Source organism: Pinus tabuliformis, chromosome 4_2, assembly GCF_031772625.1.
Source record: "Pinus tabuliformis cultivar Carrire ecotype Pingquan chromosome 4_2, CPIR1, whole genome shotgun sequence".
Lineage (NCBI taxonomy): Eukaryota > Viridiplantae > Streptophyta > Pinopsida > Pinales > Pinaceae > Pinus > Pinus tabuliformis.
In genome coordinates this window covers 293,933,606-293,953,705 of record NC_142304.1, presented here as the reverse complement: position 1 = coordinate 293,953,705, position 20,100 = coordinate 293,933,606, and the positions used below count along the sequence as shown (strand labels likewise).

At 38.0% G+C, this 20,100-nt stretch overlaps 1 pseudogene across 1 annotated transcript in view; it reads right to left on the bottom strand.

The window, feature by feature from the left end:
- Positions 1-206: 206 nt before the first annotated feature.
- LOC149169147 (mitogen-activated protein kinase 4b-like) overlaps positions 207-20,100 on the bottom strand; it is a 51,481-nt pseudogene continuing 31,587 nt past the window's right edge. Inside the window, exons 3-6 of the transcript XR_016259778.1 lie at positions 3,337-3,474; positions 913-1,243; positions 563-746; positions 207-378 (exon numbers count right to left, since the gene is read on the bottom strand). The product of XR_016259778.1 is annotated as a mitogen-activated protein kinase 4b-like (transcript). The remainder of the gene's footprint in view (positions 379-562; positions 747-912; positions 1,244-3,336; positions 3,475-20,100) is intronic.

Below are 20,100 nucleotides of genomic sequence, written 5' to 3'. Positions count from 1 at the left end.
ATATCCATCAATTCCTTTTCTTTTACCAGACCTTCAAAGAATAAAAGCAAACCTGACTCTAATAAAACAAGTTTGCACACCTACACAATGTTCTGCAAACCTTCAGAAGGCAATAACAAACCAAGAGAAGGATTTCCTTGCAGAAACATAATAACATAACTAGTAAAGAGGGATTGCAAGATAAATATCAAGTCTGTCTGCTCCAGCTATTGCATCATGCCTGGGTTGAAGTTAAGAGATTCCCTCCAAATGAGCTCTTTTATATGTTCCTCAGTGAACGAGGGCTGCTCAAATCAAAGTTGAAAGGACTGGGGCAGCTGGTTTCATCATTGATGTCATGCAGACTTGGCAAGTAAGGGTGACTCAAGGCCTCTTGAACTAAAAGGCAACACAATAATAACATATAACATGATTCAGTTGAAGATGAGATAAGAAAAACTAAAATCATATTGCACATCTTCAGTGTAGAACTTCCCTTCTCTGGGGCAAAAAACCTGATGCTATCACAACACATCTGAAAATAATAATAACTAGCCAATTATAAGAGAAACAAGTAAAATACATGTAATGTGTTTTCTTGGATCAAATACAAGCATTTTTTCAAGTAAATCTACAGCTGCTAGAGCCATGTTAGGGAATTTCTGAGAAAAAGGTTGCTTAGGAAACTGTGGAAGTTGCCTGATGTATCTTCTAGCATTGTCACTCAGTAAAAAGCCAAGATCAGAGTCATCTGGTGAACCAATTAACTGTTAAGAAACCAAACACAGAAGAAATCAGCATCTGATGATTTAAGATAGGTAAAGCAGCCCATTTCAATTTGTATCTCAATTGTTATCATTGACATCAAATCATTTATGTTTTAAGCATAGACTTGCCCATCTTCGTAAAAAAAAAGAATGAATAAGCATTTACCTCAGTGATGAGCCTTAATTGTTGAACATAATCTTTACCAGGAAACAAGGGCACCTGCTTTAGTTCTCCACAAAAATGCAGCCCACTGACCAGATATCAATGACTGCTGTATACCCAGGACATTTCAATAGTATTTCTAGTGCATGATACCAGCGAGTAACAACATACTCTGTCATAAAGTCTGTTTCTGAAGTAGTCTGTGCAATCCCAAAATCACATTTTTTCGGTCACAGTTTGCATTTAGAAGCAAATTACTGGGCTTTAAATCTCTATGCAGAATATTTGTTGAGTGTATGTACTTCAGCCCTCTCAATAGTTGATATAGGAAAAACTGCAAAAGGACATCCATGTCAAGATGCATAACCATGCTTATTATTGACAGATAATGTAGTTGACAAGTTGTAATGGATATTTCCCTAACTTCCTATTAGATAATGTTCCTACCAACACCCCATGGCTAATAGTGAAGACCCTTAACCACTTCAATATGAAGCAACTGCAAATATATTGTACTTATCCAGAGCAGCCAAATATTGAAATACTGATAAAGCAAAGATAGCTTCACAAGAGAAAGTGGACTGCTGACAAATGATAAGCTAAAATGTAAGCCTTGGTGCACTGAATTTGCTTTGGTTGAAATATGAGTGACTCTGCCAGCTGAAAAGTCATTAAGCAACATCTCAGGACAAGCTGGATTGATAATTATGGCATACAACTCAGTTTACTAACCTTCTAACAGAAGTGCCAAACCAAAAATGGAGTGTACCAGCTTGAATGTTTAGCGGAAATAATTAGTGCAATTTTCATTTTCTCAATTGTGGGTGGTACAGGTTCCCTGTGAATTTAGCAAGCTAGATCCCTAAGTCTACAACTTCCAATTGACAATTGGACAACAAACTTTCCAAATAACTGGATTCTGGTCCTAATCACTGAAGAAAATGAAAAAACTTAGAATTTCAGTGGGCAAATAGCAACACAGAAGATTTCAGTTGGCAGTCTTCTTTTCTCTTTAGCCTTGCTTTTATAAATTTATATTGAGCTAAATCCATAACCATAATCTCCAAAGTAGTTGAGGCCAAGATTCGATCTTGCCTCACTTGAGATCAATGACTGAGATTAAAACATAATCACTATAGTAATTTACTTCACTTTTCATGAGTTTATTTAACTCAATTAGCCAACATAATAATTATGTGTTTTTCCAAAGTTTAAACTTACGCTAAGTTACATTTAGGCCTATGCAAAAGTACCTACCTGAGCTACAAACATCCACAACACAAGTGTGGTAGCTTTGCTTATAAATCATCAGCTAGAAAGACATTTGAAGGCAAGGTTTGTGTGAAGAAATTTTGTGCCCTAAGAATTGAATATGGTCCACTACAATACTTTAATTCTTGCTAGGGAAGCCTCACTTGCGGGGATAATATCACCACAAAACAGCAGGAGAGTCGCCATTGAGGTGACAATGGTGGCTGATCTATTTGTTGCCATAAGACCTAGGTTTCCTAGTGAGGCTTTGCACTTGGCTGCTAGATTTTGTGGTAACCAATAACATGGTGAGGGAGGATGCTATCACATCAATCCAAGGATTTACACCCCAAAGCCAGCTCCCAGATTGGCAAAGCTTTTGGTGCAAGTAATGCCTATGTATTTAAATTTTACATGTTTAACTAGTTTGTTTCAGACTTCAGTTGAATAGAGTACTTATAAATGTGGAACAAATCCCCATCATAGGGATGCTACTGGAGTAATAGCTTGTAAATCATCACAGAGATAATAACCACAAGCCAGAGAGAGCCCACAAGGCATGATGTTAGACATCGATACTGCCACTGATGTTAATACCACAATGAGGGAGGACACTAGCACATCCAGCTAAGGACTTACACTCCAAAGCCACTTTCCGGATTGGCAAAGCTTTTGGTGCAGATAATGCTTCACCACCGCTTTCATTGTCACTTAAAAAGATTAAGTATGTTTACCCTGATAAGCATTTTTACCGTGGAAATTAACCTAATTCATAGCACCTCCACAATTGAACTATAAGGAGGCTATTGCCTGAAGCCTAAATCATTGATATGATCTGACACATAAGTTGTAGAAGTTGCTTACTTTAACCTACGGAGAGGGTATAAGTTGGGATTAATAATCTAACTATGCATCTGAAGAGAAAATGCAAAGAGAGATTGTTTGCACTGTCCAAAGGATTTGGTATTAATGCAGTTCAATGATGTGAATGTGACAGATTAGTGGTAGACGGAACATTGGTTTAAAATTTCACATGTTTCCAGTACTAACTTCATCTGCACAGTTTTTTTTTTCCAGTTCTGTTTCCACTCTTTCAAAACATGATTTAAAATAAAATATCCACTTTCGGAAAAGTCACATAAATAATTCTCTTCACGACCATAAAATGCAGCAAACCTGACAGTGATCCTCTGTTAATGGTTGAGTGGAGCGTATAATCTGGTAGAGATCTGTATCCATGAGCTCATATACAATATAAACATCATTAAAATTTTCTCTCTGAGGTGGCCGAATGATGTCTTTAATTGCAATGATCTGTACCACAATAAAAGAAATTGTCATTAACATCATTCTGAAGAAATGTTATGAAAAAATATCAGTTTCTACCATGAATACAATTTTGGGTAAGATCTTTGAAATATAAGATCTTTGAAATATCACTCCAGTTGAACAAACAATAAGCTTATTCATTTACATACAAACGTGAAATTGACCTACCATAAGTAGGAATGGAAGTCCTTCAGAATTAGACAAACTGCAGTGGACAACTTGCAAAATGACAGTAGTCACAGAGTTCCACAGAGAAATTTACATATACAGTTCACCACTAAAAGAAGCATAGACAAATAACTCAATGGAAATTAAAATTACAAAGTTAAATTTATAGAAAAAATAAAATTGAAGGGAAAAACAAAAATAATTTAGAGACATGGTAGGAGACTGAACTTTTAAGGTATTTCGGAACAAAGGAACAAAGAGACGAGTTTTGGGGATGGCTGAAAGGTACCTTTCCAATTTCCAGGCTAAAAGGGAATGTTGACAGCAAATATATAAAAACCAGAATAGATCCATCTTAATCTCTGGATCTATTAAGCCCCAAGGGGGATCAAAAAGAAATTGAGATGCCAATCCTTGTGTACTTTAAAAAGTCTGAGTTAAGAAAATGTACAAACCTTGAAACCATATTGGGTTGTTATTTTTTGAACTTATTAGATATTATATTTAGGTCGGCTTGTGCAACGTGTCATATCAGTGTTAGGCATGGGCATTAGACATCTCCCTCATTCAGTAGAATGCACCGAGAGACCATGATAGTCATGGACATTACATATTTTCATATTAGGAAGTAGCCACACTATTTTATTATTCTCATTTTGCTTTAGAGAGCTTCTTTGATGTCTTATTTTTAGTATTTTGGAGAACAAAGTGGATCTATATTCCACTAATAATATTTTATTGTATGAGGAGATTGAGCTCAAATCTATATAAGGACTTGCTTTCTTGAATTCTTCATTCCTGGCATGCTTGGATTTGGGGAGATTCCCCTTCGAGTTTAATTGAATAATTTGAAGGCAATGAATGTAAGGATTTTCTTTTTTGGCATATGTGTTTGGATTCAATATTGCTGAAAACTAATGCAGGAACTCGCTTGCATCAAATGTGCAATGAAGCGCTGAATATGGGTCACCTTGTTCCTTTCTTTAGAAAACTTTAATTGTGATTGATTCCCCTTTTAAAACTGTGTTTATTGCTGGAAATGTCAATGAGTATTTCTATTCCTAATTAAGAACTGGCTGCCATTTGCATTCTGTATTGATAAATACACCCTTGTGCATGTCGGGAATCTCTTCTCAATTTAGGTTTTCACAAATTATTTTCTGTATTAGTAAACAGAAAAATAGGGCTGTTTGTGGGTTGTCAATCCAGCCATGTGATTCATCAAGGAGAGGTGCAAAGTGATTTAGGTGATAAAGGTAACGTGACTTGTAATTCCTTTTAATAATAATATCATAGTATCATAAAGGATAATATTATTAATAATATTGATGTTTAAGTCGAGATTGAACTATTAGGATTGATTAATGATAAGTTAAGTGATTTTCCTTCAACTATACTTGATTACCAATTGATGCAAGGTGATTTACTATTTTTGGAAAGTCATACTTAAGATGCTAGAAATGACTTTCGATTTTTAGAAAGTCACTACATAATTGTCAGAAATGAGATTTTATTTAAGGAAATTCATTCCTAAGCTGCCAATTTTCAACAACAAGATCAAACGGATCAGCAAATAGCTTCCGAAGCCAAACTGCTTCTACATTTTCAGCTTCAATCAAGCTAAATGTAGTAGAATACTAGAAACATCCATGTTATTCAATTTTAGACCAACACAACACCCAAAAGTGTTCTTTCTTTCTTTAATACATCTTATCCAAATACAGTCAGTAATTTCATGCATCAAGTGGTTCAATGAGCCAATCAAAGAATCAACCAAGTCAGCAACAGATTCTTGCAGCTTCTTCAATTTTTTCATCAAGCAAGTGTCCATGGACTCACAGTCCATCATGCCACAACCTTAGCAACGATTTCACAAAGCTCGTAACACACTTTCAATCCTACAATTCTTCAATCAGCTCCCTTTTACACTGAGGAGGTCCTCAGCCCTTATTAGAAACACAGCAAAAAAAAGTCACAAGCTCATCTTCAACAGATTTGGATCAGAGTCACTCGAATCATCTTCATATTGGAACCCACAGCTGACTTCTTTACATCATGGAACAAAACATGCTTCAATTAGGTTGATCTTGTTTGCTTTGTTTGAGTCCAAAGCTCATCCAATCACAAGTCTTCTTGTCACATTGTTCTTCCATCCATTTCCAGCAATTGCCACACCTTGGCAGTCTTCATTATGTACCTGCAATCCTCACTAGGAGGCCATGGAAGAACAAATACATCCAAGCAAGATATACAAAGACAAGAGACTCATAATGAAACAACAATAGAAACAATCAAGAAAGTACTTATCTCTTGAGAATGTGTCAGCTCCCTCTTGATCTTAGTCTTCTTGGGTCCAGTCAACCTCATTCAACTCATCAAGGAGTTAATCTCATCCACATCATCAAAGAATCCACATCATCAAGGAGTCCATATCATCATCAAGAAATCCACATCATCAAGGAGTCCATATCATCATCAAGAAGTCCACATTATCAAGGAGTCTATATCATCATCAAGGAGTCCACATTGACATACATAATCCACATCATCGATAACGATTTAAAAAATAAAAGAAATACAAGATACTTATCTTTCGAGAACATGTCAGCTCCCTCTTAATCTTTGGTCTTCTTGCATTCAAATTGCAAATCACCCTCATCATCAAGACGTCAAATCTTCTAGGAGCTAGGGTTTCTTCTTTATTTTAAGCAGAAGCGATCAATCAATAAACCCAAGGTTTTTCCCAACCCTTTTTGTCTAGATAAGGTTAATAATTGTTTAGTTAGGGTTTGCAATTTGTATAGCTAGGGTTTTGACTTCAAATCCTAAGAATTCTTTAGGTCCAATCTAGGGTTTACAATCCCTAGATGAGTAATGCTTAACTTCATCATTCTCAATTTCAATATCAGCGTCCTTGTATTCATTTTCAACATCATCAATCCTAGGGTTTCACAAACCTTAGGGCTTTCTTGTTCAAAACCTTGTTAGAGTTTTGCAAACCCAAAACATTCCTAGAGTCTAGTCAGACAATCAGACTTTCAAATCCTAGTTCTTGCAATTTCATCAAGTCTCAAATCCTAGGCAATATTTTGATCAAACTTCAAGCTTAGAAGGGAATCATGCTTAGCGAATGGACTAATCTTGTCATCCTTGCATTTATTTCCAATGTCCAAAGCTACATGCTTTAGATCACAATGTATCAGTTGTATTAATTTTGCAATAAATTTCAACCTCAAGGCTTATTCTCAAATATTCATGCCACTACTTGGGAATTCATCAAGAGAGATATTGTTCTTCAAGGTAGGTGACATCTTTAAACTTAGCAGACCTTTAAAAGTTTCCAACCTTGGTTTAATCATGAGATTCCAAAACAATGTCATGACACCAATTCTTTCACTTGCAAACTTGCAACTTGTTCATCTCATTAATGGTTCTAACGCTGGAATACTGCGCCATCCATCACTGATTGAAAGCTCTAATGGGTTTGAGCAAAAACTCAAAGGAAGATCATTAGTGAAGTTGCAATAATCATGATCATATTATAGGAGCATTGCTTCCAAAAATAGATAATAGATTTTCCGGGTAACATGGTCTTGAGTTCTTAAACTTATGAGAGTCAGCTTGAAATCAATTAGGTCGTCTCTCATTGAAGCAGTTTGTCCTTCTATTATGAATGGAACAGAGGACTTCTCAAAGTAGACATCAAACTTTTGAATCAAGGATTCAACTCCTTTTATAGTCACGAATTCTTCTATCATTATCATGGTCACAACATGGATCTGAATCTTCCACAGAGATTTAGCTTTGGAATGCTGGCCATATCACTGTGCATCTTCAACAATCATCTTGTTTGGATTAGTCTCCTTCACCAAATTTTGCTCTAAGTAACTCGAATTACCATGCCACAAAGAGAAGGCTCATATTTATTTAGACTTTGAATCATCTAAATTTAATTGTAACCCAGATACTTTGAATAGACTTTCGCTCCTAAGTGCTTTAGAAAAATAAATAAAACCAGAGATAGTTTGAATTGTCATCACAACAAATTGGATTACTAAGCTCGGATCACCTTGGATAGCATCTGTAAAATAGCAATATCATAGAGATAATGGTACCACTGTAACTCGGATAGGGACTTTTGTAAGAGAAAGGCTTGGATCTTCTTTGCATAGCTTAGACTAGTACACACAATTCGCATCATTCCATAGATATATAACAAAGTCCACAGTCCTTTCTCAGAGATATAGTGCCTCTAGTTCGTATAGATATCACAGAGAGTCAAAGCCTCAAGTCCGCACTGTTTTCCATAGTGCAATGTGCCTCAAAGGAGCTCGCATACCATGCTACAGAGAGGCTCGCATAACAAATAATACATGCCACAAGAAACTTGCATAAGTGTCACAGAGATGCTCGCATAAGACAAAATCTCACATACCACATGAGCTCACATAACACAGAGAATCAATGCCTTAGGTCCGCAAGAGTATTGGTGACTTTGATTACAAAAGCTACTCGAATTTACTTGGCCCTTATCTTCATAGGTTCGAACTTCAATTTGAGTTACTGATCCTTCCACAGAACTTCGCATCGGGGACATGGGGCAGAGTGTTGAGGAGGATCAAAACGCTCTTCAAATCTTCTTTAGCATACAAGCCCTCTCAACCTTATGTATAGGGCCTTAAGGGAGTATCGACCATCTTTCAATAGTTAGAAATTTTTTGGCCCTTCTTATATGGATCACAACTTCAGAGGATTGGACTATGATATACTTCAGAATTTTGGAACTCCTCTTCATAACACAGTACTTCTTCACTAGGCTTCGATGAGGGCTCATGCTCAAAACATTGATCTTTTCCACAAAGACAAGTTACAGAACAAAATATAATTAAACCTTCCAAGGGAACTCGGTCAAGCCACAAAGGAGAACAGAGGCCTTAGAGATGATACATAGATGCTTCGAATTTTCTCAACTGCTCAACGAACCAACCTCTGATACCATGTTGATATATCTAGGGCACAAGCTAGAATAAATTTTATTCAACATGATAACCACTTCCAATGATCAATCAGCATTAATTCCACATAGTATTCATTCAATATCATTAAGTAGTTAACAGAAGGAAAGAATTTACACAACCAAAAAAAAAATCAACCATTAAACATGAAAGAGCAGTAGAAAATAGCAATGAGACAAGAGACAAAAATTAGGTCTGAGGCCAGGGCAAAACTCACAAGTGGAAACCCAAAAAACTTTATGTATTGGAGAAAAAGAGATCAAGATTCATCAATACATCAGAGACAACCATATCAAGATAATAGCCAAACCAATAACCAAGAACAAAATCAAGTACCAAGCCCTCCTAAAATTCAGCCCTCCTTTTCTACTTCTTCCTTCACTAGATCAGATATAACCAAGACACAAATCGATGATCTCCCATTTATAGCCTTTCAAGGGGGTCAAAAGGGTGCCTCTAAGGGACCCAACTGACTTTAATAATAGGAGACCAACTTGATCAATTTTAGGAGGCAAAATAAAAATTCAAATTTTTCAATTTCTTCATGATGAAAATACCGACCATGGCTACCATATTTCCAACACAACCTCCTCAAAAGTGGAAGGCTCAGACTCACTAATGCTGCTTAACAAGGCCAAATAACTAGAAAATAATGTTGGTAGAATGCACTGTCTAAAAGTGCTGCTAGGAGCCTCCACATGCCCCTCAGTGTCCCTCAAGGTCTATCAGGCCCATCTCGGCCTCCTCCTAGTAGAGCTCAAAGGAACATCTCGCTCCTCCTCCAGATCTATAGGTTATGTCCCTGTCGTTGGTCCCTTCTCAGCATTAGGTGCCTCTCGCTTCCGATCTTGTACTCCTATTAGCTCTCTCTCATGAGACCTTGTAAAGGTCCTGCCCTCGTGAAATCAAACATCCCAACTGATTATTACTTTCCTCTATCTTAGAATGTAGACTCGGTAGGCCTTTGAGAAATCACAGTAGCCCACAAATATCCCCTTCTCTATTAGGGGCTCCAACTTAATCCTCTTTTCTGTGAGAACGTGGACATACTGTGGACTACCAAAGATGCGCAAATGGCTGACATCCAATTTCACCCCTGTAAACATCTACTCCTGAGTCATGTCACCCAATATCTTGTGCGCACTCTTATTCTACACATAAACAATTATATTGCAAACTTTTGCTCACAAAAACATATGCAATTCTTGGTCATAGATCATTGCTCTCGCTACCTCCATTATGGTCCCATTCTTCCTCTCGACAACCCTATTCTTCTAAGGGTTGTAGGGTACCATGAACTCCTTAATTCTTGTTTCCCTACACAAATCCTGGAACTCGTTGGAGGTATACTCGCCCCCATTATTTGATCTCAGCACCTTAATCTTCTTCTCGGTCTAGTTCTCCACAAGAGCTTTGAACTCTTGAAACCGATCAAAGACTTCAAACTTGGTCTTCTAGAAGTAGATCCAAATCTTGTTGGAAAAATCATCTATGAATGTCGCAAAGTAAAAAGACCCTGTGATTGACTCCACAGACATAGGACCACAAATGTCTGAGTGCAACAAGTCTAGCACTCCCTTAGACCCAGTCTCACTGTGAGGAAACGAGGCCTTGGCCTACTTGCCAAGTGCATACCCTTTGCACACTCCATCCTGCTCCACTCTAATCTCTAGATAACATGTAACCATTTCCTTAACATAGGAAAAACCCTTTGGTGTGGGTGTCCCATCCTCCTGTGTCAAATCTCACTCTAGTTGTCACTCTCATGTATGAGAGCCTTCACGGGTTGTCCTCTCAACATATAGAGATTCTTCTTCGTCCTCCCAATTACTCGCTTCTTGCTAGGATCAGTTCCTTTCAATCTAACAACCACTTCACCTCCATGAAGCTAACTTCTATTCTTCTATCTCTATGGCCGAAACTTAAAGGAGATAATTCTCCAACCCCAATACAAACAACACTTCATTCATCTCCATGACACCACCTAAGTCATGTTGAAATTTTTTATGTTCTATGTTGTAACAATCACTTACTACAAAACTTTTTTAAGCTACAATATTAGATAATCAATTGTAGATAGAACATAAATCAAATGCAAAATAGAGGACAACCAAGAACAAAATGAGACACGAAGAATTTAGGTCCAATGACAGGGGCAAAACCCACAAGGGTAAACGCCAACCAGAGTCTTCTTCTATTAGAAATCAATTGTTCAGCAAAGCTACAGAGTACAATGAGAGATCATGAGAATGACTAAGTTCACCCAAATCTGAACAAGTTGTGTTGAAAATTGTAACTAGGTTCGGTCTTCATTATGATGTAATTGTTATCATGACATTGTATATTCTTTATAAAGAAAGAGAAATTATATTTTTATTTTGGAGTATGGATTTCATACTCAAGTTTAAGTCAAAAGCATGTTCTTTGTGCTTTTAGGTCTTCTATGTCTTTCTAGGATAAAGAATAATATTGGTCATGTGTCAAAGTCTCATTCATACTCATTGTACTGAAGAAAAATATTTATTTTATCATGTAGAAGTCATGGATAAGCCCAAGAGCAAGGACAAGTTGACCTAACAAAGGGTTATTCGACCCTCAAGAAAGGCTATAAATAGAAGGGAGATCAACCACATTTGGACACTCACTCAAGCAAATTCGATCTGCAATAGCAAAGATGAAGAAGAGTAGCTAGAGGATGAAGAAGAGGAGTAGAGGTCGAAGTTTGTCAAAGGTTATCTTTCTCTATCTATCTCGGTAGGGTTTGTGAAGCTACCAGCTACAAGAAACCGAAATTCTAAAAGTAATTGCAAGGGGTTGAAGTTGCAGGGCCGAAATTTTATAGCTGGGGTCGAAGTTGCAGTAGCAATGTAGCAGTATTGAAGTACTGGAAGTTGGGGGCTAACATGGGTCTTGGAGGGTTTGTTGGCTTGGATCTTTGGGTCTTGGAAGTCTCTTTTGTAAGCAAATTCTAAAGAAGAGAAGCATTTTTTGGGTTTTCCCCTTAGAGGGGTTTTGCCCTAGCTTGGAGCCTATATCTTGTGTACTTTGTCTCTTTGTGATCTTCTTGTTTTGGTAATTGCTTGATGAACATAATAAAATTAGTAATAAAAGAACATATAACATCACAAGTAATTATCAAACTAAGGAAAATAAGTTATAATATGCAAGTCTCCAGATTTTCCAACAAGCTGTAGCATGAAGATCATTGAGAGCAGCATGAGATGCACACACCAAATCAACCTTCCCTTCAGCTGAATCAACAATGAAACACTGAATCAACCTTGGCTCACCAAGTTCTGCTCTTACTTTCCATGTCTCGCTCTCACAATCTTCTTCAACTCTTTCTCAAATTTGAATTCTTCTTTCACAATGCACAAGTAGTGAGGGGAGAAAGAATAAGGCACATATACATAGGAGGAGCAACAAATCCATGCCATAAAGGAGAAGCAACTCGCATGCCAAGAGGAGTGTAACTCATGCCCATTTATGAAATGGAACTCATTCCATTAAGGAGGTACACGTCTTTGTAACTTATGCTTTTAAGAGAGAGTGTAAGTGTTAATTTTTGGTATGTTCTATGCTTAAGAGCAATTTACTTCAATTTTCTTATTAGCCCAATATCAATATCCAGATTAGCAATCACATCAGCATGATAGTAAAATGCAGATAGAACATAAACATAAACAATAGAAGACAAGAGGACACAAGATGTGGCACCAGCCAAGGAAAAACCCTAATGTGGGGAAACCCTTGATCAATTCTTCTTATATTCTTCAATAGTTCAGCAGAGAAATAGAGATAGTACAAATGTACAAATCTGATATTTTATGACAGCAATAAAAGCCTTGACCAGAGAAGTCAATGCTGGTCAAACTGGATGGAAATATTTCTCTAAGTGGCTTGGTCAAGCCCAGTCAACTTCAGCCTCCAACAGTTAGCTCAATCAGCCCAAATGTTGCTCATAATACTGATTTCATTCCGCTAATGATTATTGTTCTAGTTAGGGCACTTGATGCAACCCTAAACTCTTATAACAGTCTTCAAACAGTCCCTAAGAGTGTTGTGGCATACCCTTAAAGAGATCATCAATCTAGTAGCCCTTCACAAAGCACTGTTGCAACATGTTGGCACTGTGGTTTGCTGCATTACTGGTTAGGGCACGTCCTGTAGCCATGGTTCCACCACACAGTCAGGAGACAAGACCTTTTAGGATTGTGGTTTACCTTGGAGACCCTTCTCTCATGCCACGCTTCCTTCTAAAGGTGTTGTCCACCCTTGACAACCTTAACACAACCTCCAGCGGTGTGTTATGGCCTGCGGCCTAGCTCAACAAGTCTAGGCCTGATTAGGGCACAAAACACAGTCTCCTATCAGCCCCAAAATCTGCCCAGATTGCCTTTAATTAATGTGGTTGTCCTCCAAGGGAAGGTTGTCCCCTTCGCTATAATTCTGGGCAGCCTTCTAGCCCTTAACAATGGCTCTGCCCTCCTCTCATTACAATGGCATCCTACAACCCTTAGAACAGGCATGCAGCAGCCTTTCAGGAGGATTGTTTCACCCTCTACGAGCCCTCAAACAGCTCCCTTTCTCCTCAACCTTCTAGCAAGATATTCAACCTCCTTCCAGCCCTTGAGTCTTCCTGAAATGGCTTCAAAACAACCTTATTTCACCCACGCTAAATTGCCTCTTCTCGCTGTGGCTAGGGCTCCTTCTTTTGTTGCGGCTAGGGTATCAGATCTTTCTTTCCACCACGTCCTCCTTGTGAGAAGACATACCCAAACAAGTGGAGAGAGAGATCTTGAGATGATATCTTCTAAAATGACTTGCGGTCTCCTCTATTTAAATGGAACGTTGAGGATGAGCTGGGGGTAAAAGTGTTTGTTTTGCTTGTTGGGCGACCTTGACAAATTGTCCATAATACAAATAAATTCATATCTCCATAAATACATGACGGAATCGAATGATCTTTAGATCAATCCTACACCTCTCAGAGAGAGGAATCCAAGAAAAATATCAGTTGTCATAAATAAGGTGACCCATATGGAGTTGGGCCCTAGTTTCCAATTTTAGCACTCCCTCTCAACTAGGGAGAACTCCATCTGCTAATCCATCCGTCAGACGTACTATCTCTATCAACAATGCACTGCTCTGCTTTGTTGAACCATGAAGAAGAAGTGATCGAGACCATTCTTTATTGACCCGAAGTCAGTCCCAGATAAAAGAGAGTGTCTCATACCACTCTTATTGACCCAAAGTCAGTTCCAATTGATCCCAGATCAATATCATCCTAGCATAGGGAGTACAGTAGTACACGATGCGCCCATCGGTAGTACTATGGTCCCTATCCTCATTTCCCTACTCATTGGCCAGATGAGAGGTACTTCCCATGAGTCCCAAACTGCATGGGTAGGATGTCTCAGCAGGAGAAGGATGAACCACTCATCCTGCCTACATGTCGCCATGGGGTATCACAAGGGAAGGTTGAACGACTCGTCACTCACCTTATACACAACAGATCACTACCAGAAGGTTGGACCACTCACCCTATGATTGTGTCTCAGCAGGAGAAGGATGAACCACTCAACCTGCCTACATAGCAAACCACTAGGGGAAGGCCGAACCACTCACCCTATGGTTTCTCATCGCTCCAAGAAGTACCCCAAGCCCCCCTAAAGCTCCCAGAGCTCAATATCCATATCATACAAGACCCTCAAGAGAGGGTCTCTCCATGACTCTTAGTCCTTCTCGGAAAGTCAAGAATTTGACCTTTCCTAGGGGCTTTGTCAGAATATCGGCGACCTGCTCATCAGTCCCAATGTGATGGAGCCTTATTGCTCCTCGTTGTACAATATCTCGAATAAAGTGGTACCTGATGTCCATGTGCTTGGAGCGATCATGAAATACGGGATTCTCTGATAATCAAATCCCACTCTGGTTGTCGCAGAGGATCACGATGGTATCTAGCATGTATCCAAACAGCTCACTAAAAAGCTTCCTCAACCAGACAACTTCACAAGAGGCCATACTTGCAACTATGTATTCGGCCTCAGTGGTGCTCAAAGCAACCGACTTCTGCTTCCTGCTCATCCAGGATATCGAAGCAGAACCCAACACGAAACAGCACCCAGAAGTGCTCTTGCGATCCACCACACTGCCAGCCCAATCAACATCAGAATAACCATGTAGCCTCACATCTTCGGCAATGTGTCTCAGTCCACGAGTGATTGTACCCCAAATATATCTCAAAAGATTCTTGGCACCGATCCAGTGTATGTGATGAGGCTCAACCATATATTGGCTCAACGTATTAACTGCAAAACATATATTTGGACAGGAGTTCACCAAGAACATCAGTGATCCTATGAGTTGATGATACTCAGAGCATTTCCCAATTTAGGTCCGGCAGCACTATCGCATAACTTCTTAAAGTTAAGCTCCATCGAGGTAGTCACAAGCTTGCAGTTCACCATCCCAAACCTTTACAATATCTTCACAACATATTTTCCTTGCGATAGGAAAATTTCTCCTGGCTTTTGCCAAAGCTCCAACCCTAAGAAGTAGTGCATCATTCCTAGGTCCTTCATCTCCCTTAATGAAGTCTCAAAACCCTTGATTTAATTTTGGTCAAGCTCCAGAACAATCAGAGGTAAATATGTATTTATTAGTCCATTGCCAGAGCGTTTGTCTTTTTAAAAATATTGTATGGCTCAATGCATTGTTTCATTTTCTAATTCATGCCACTAGGATAACCATACTTCAGCCTTCTAATTTTCAAAAATTTCTCACAGTGATGGATTACTTTAGGGCTATAAATATGCAATAAACAACCCAACCATTGATATGTAGGAGGTGGAACAACTTTTGACACATGTGCTTCTGGATTCTTGTCAAAGAGCCGAGCCAGACGAGTTGTTACCGAGCTGGCCGAGTCATTACCAAGCCGGACGAGTCTTTACCGAGCCAACCAAGTTGTTACCGAATCGACCGAGTCAATTACTGGCTCGGTAACAACCCAGTCAATCGTTTCGTTTCGGCCACCTAGCTGACCCGGCCAGGGATTGGCTCAGTCTGACTCGGACGAGTCAGAGTCGACTCGACCATTTTTTAAACAATGGACTTAAGTTAGCAACTCCATCCAACCTATCTTCATATCGCAAACTACTCAATGATGTCATATTCACAAATCAACCTTGGCCACAAAACCCCAGCTACAAAATCTAAAAATAATTATGTTGTCGTAAGAAGAAACTCACTACTACAAGCCCGACTAATCTTGGGTCTCTCTCTCAGAGTTATCTAGAAAGCTCAAATACCATGTTAAATCCCCTAATACCAACCCAAATTTATTTTCTCCCGGTAATTTATTTAAATAACCAAATAAATTCTGAATTGCCAAAAAATAAAATCATGGGTATTACAATAGTAGAGATCAATCACATATTACAATAGATAAATACCCACAACAATTCTTTGTTATTCATTAATTTGGAAAATCAGGTTTTTCGACCCACGGAGAATTACAAGGAAAAATACATTTACTAGAACCTGTAACGAGGCCCCCACTAGATGAATTCGGCCTCTTAGAAATCAACCTTTCAAGGAAGTCAACCTGGAGAATTGCGGCCCAACAATTTGCCAATAGATTGACGTTGTGCCTTCCCTTCGAGCTGCCACTACGCCTCAAGAAATTTGGCCCTGGCAAATTGGCTTCTCCAATCAAATCAACCTCCCTCTCTCTTCAGCAACTCGACCTGGCAATCTCCAACAATTTGGCCTGCTGGATACGCCATCGAATGCTCCTGTACTCTTCCCCCACTATGCTTCAGTCTACTAAACCACTCACTCTAGAGAAAATCGCTTTCTCTTGTTGTGTCTCCTCTCCTATATCTTCACCTCTTCCTTAAGCTTCTTTTTATATTCTTCATTAAGCCCAGATCTCTAACCCAAATCTCCTTTCTCAATGATCTTGGAGATCAATAATTGAGATCATTTATAAGTCCTTTAAATAATTAATTATTTATCCTTAGAAAATGACTTAATAGTCCACAATAATTAATTGACGTTAATTATTGTACTTTTCCTAAGTTAGACTTGGGAAAGATGACATAAATCACTCATTCCACCAAGCAAGCCCCTAGAGAGGCAATAAATCATCTTCCACATGCTAAGACACCAACCCTGTGTAGAAGTCCATCCAAAGATACTATAAGCTTCAACAATGACACTAGTCTTTGTCCACCCATCACTTTATAAAATCCATATGATAAATTTTGTTTTTGCTAGAGTTACCTTCTCAATTTCACCTTGAGATTCCAATAATGAAACCCTCAAAAAAAGAGAACAAACCTAGAACGATGTTTTGTGTTGTTCATGAGATCATTGGGTTATCTTTGCATTGCTTCAATAAAAAGCATATTTCAAATGTGTCGAGTGCCCAAACACTGCCCACAATTTAACTTATTCAAGATCAAGCATGAGTTATTATGCAGACTTGCAAGTTTTTGTTACTAATACTCGAAAGATTGACCAGAGATCGTCTATATTTAAGCGAGTGTTATCATGCCTCAAGAGATATCCACCATGTTGTAAATGATTCCAGTCTGAAGTTATGATTGTAAAGCCTTAGACATCAGGTTCAAAAGACAGAAAATAAATGATCCAAAGTGCGAGTTGTTGGTCATAAGCAAAATGTTCAAGCATTTGCATAATCATTTCACCTTAATAGGACTAATGACCCACAAGTTGTTGATGTTTTATATCTATATATATATATGTGTGTGTGTGTGTGTGTGTGTGTGTGTGTATAATATATAATATATATTATATTATGTACAACAATATATATTTATATACTGTATATAATATAATATAATATAAGATATAAATATAAATAATCGATAATTAATTAATAATAAAGAAAAGAAAAAAACGTCTTATTGAAAAGACATGTCTATTAATGAAAAGACACCCCAAATATATATATATATATATATATATATATCAATTGTAATCAGATATTAATAAAATATCTCATATATCTTATATCAATCTAATAATGTTTACTCAATCATAAAAACGAAATTAAGGTTGAGAATTTTTCAAGTGTATAATTATTAGTCATAAGGCAATAATTACCAAGATCTAAAAATAAGAAAGAATTCAACACAAGTAAGCCTCAACGTTGTCTTAGAACCTCTACATAATAAGGCACTATAGAGAAGAGTTGAAAATAACACTAGCATGAAACCCCTATATGTGGGTGTGTGAGCAAAATCAGGCCTATATTTCCAAGCATTACCAATTTATTGTAAATATGAATTGAACTTCTAGGGTTGTAAAATATTTCTAGGTTAGATCCAAAGATTTACAATGAACTCATATAAAACCCTAGTTATGCTAGCCTTGAATGATAACCTTGAAAATTCTCATTTGCATAAAGAAGATATAAGTGAAGATATAGCAATGCCACACATTAGATCTAGCCACCTAGCTTAAAGATTAATCATTAAAACCCCTAGGTTGTAAAACAAATTAAAAAAAGGAAAATGATGATGAATTTTTTGGGTTTTTTATTGAAGAAGAATGATAGACCAATGCCATGTGGACTATGGAATCTCTAAGCAAAGATCCATGTGAATTCTAGGGCTTTAGATGAGATAGCGTTGATGGCAGGATTGCCCCTCAAATGCTATCCAAGGTTACTAGGTCTTCTAAAGGGATGGATGGGGGGATTGGTCCATGAAGAATCCTCTTCAAGTACAACAAGGTGATCTTAAAGAATGGTCAAGGCAGAAGGAAAGAGCCACTAGAAATCCTACCTTAATGCAATGATACAAAAACTCTAATGGTCTAAGGTGAAAGTAAGAGATCTATACTTAGCATTGTGAAGCATGTTGCCTCTCTTTGGCCTTGATGTAGGTTCGTCTATCAGCAAACAATCCAAAAATCACTTCGACAATATTAGATGCTCAATAGCTTTAATCGCAAGTTTTCTCATTAATCTCCAACAAATAAAAATGAGAGAGGTCTCTTCCTTATATAGATGGAGAACCTCCACAAAGAAAGATGTAATACAATGTTCTTAACTCAAATAGTGGGCAAATTCAAGTGGCCCAAGTCAAAATAATAGGAATAATACAATAATTGGGCACAAATGACCCTCCACTATCTCCAATACAAGAGCGCTCCTCAAAAAATTCCAAAATGCAACTAACTACGGCCACATATGTGGTCCAAAGGAGCTAGGAAGGGCGCACTCCTCCAAATGTAGTCAAATCCATGAAATAATTGAAGGAGTCAACCAAGAGCCCAAGGATCAAAGTTCCCCCCCTAACAAACTCCCACAAATGAAGAAAGTGGAAAAATCATGCAATAACTATCTCCTAGAATTGTGACATCACTCACACGTGTGGGATATCCCATCAAAGTATCCAATATGGCATGGCACATAAGGCTCCTCATCTAGGGAATTCCTCAAAATAAGACATTGTGATTAATGCCAAGTCATCATGCAACCAAAATAACAACCCGTAACCACCATAACCACCTACAACAATCTCTTAGAAGTCCTCCAATGTCTCGATAAACCCCCATGTGTGGTCCAATGGAGAATAACCATGCCAATGTGTGAGCAATGCATCCAATTAGGCAAGGAGTCTTGTTTGTGTGGTCCATGTGGCATCCTCATCATTGCATAATACATTGTCACTAGCCCCAATGCAATGACACATCCCAAGAAAATGGCACAATCCCAATGTCAATAGATATGATCCAAAACAAGTACACAAATCACAATGCAAGGCACTCACTTGGCGTGGTAAGTCCAAATTCTTGATGTGCTATTAGGTGGAATACCCTTGGTGATTTCATTAAACAGAACATAACAGAGGTTAGTTTCATAATTTGCCTAGGTATTACCATGGGAGAACAGTATTTAACCCTTATAAGTGTGTCAAGTCTCAGGACAAAGTGTGTTTTCCAAGTCCCTACGTAAAAGATAGGTGATGTGATTTATGATCATCCAGTGTTCATGAGCTAGGCATTTTATATATATAAGCCTTTAAAGAGGGCATTGAGCATTGAGCTAACTTTGCTCGACAATGTTTTTTTCTACCTTTTTGCCTTTTTCTTAAGTGTTTGTTTCATTGAACAAGTCCCTTTTCTTTAAATATTCATAGACAACCTAGGGACTAGGGGCAATGGCCTCGAGGTGAGATGGCATTTGCTCAACTTTACTTTTCTAGCTTTAATTTTTTATATCCTCCAATCTCTTAGCCAATTTAGCTTAAACGACGTACAATTTTCTTCATCTAAACTTTTTTATAATATTTGACAAGTCAAACATGAAAGGAGTAAGTCCTTTTTGTGGTTGGAATGGAATGAAGGGGTTCAACGAAAGGTGTCAATTTCGTTAGGGATGTGTAAAATG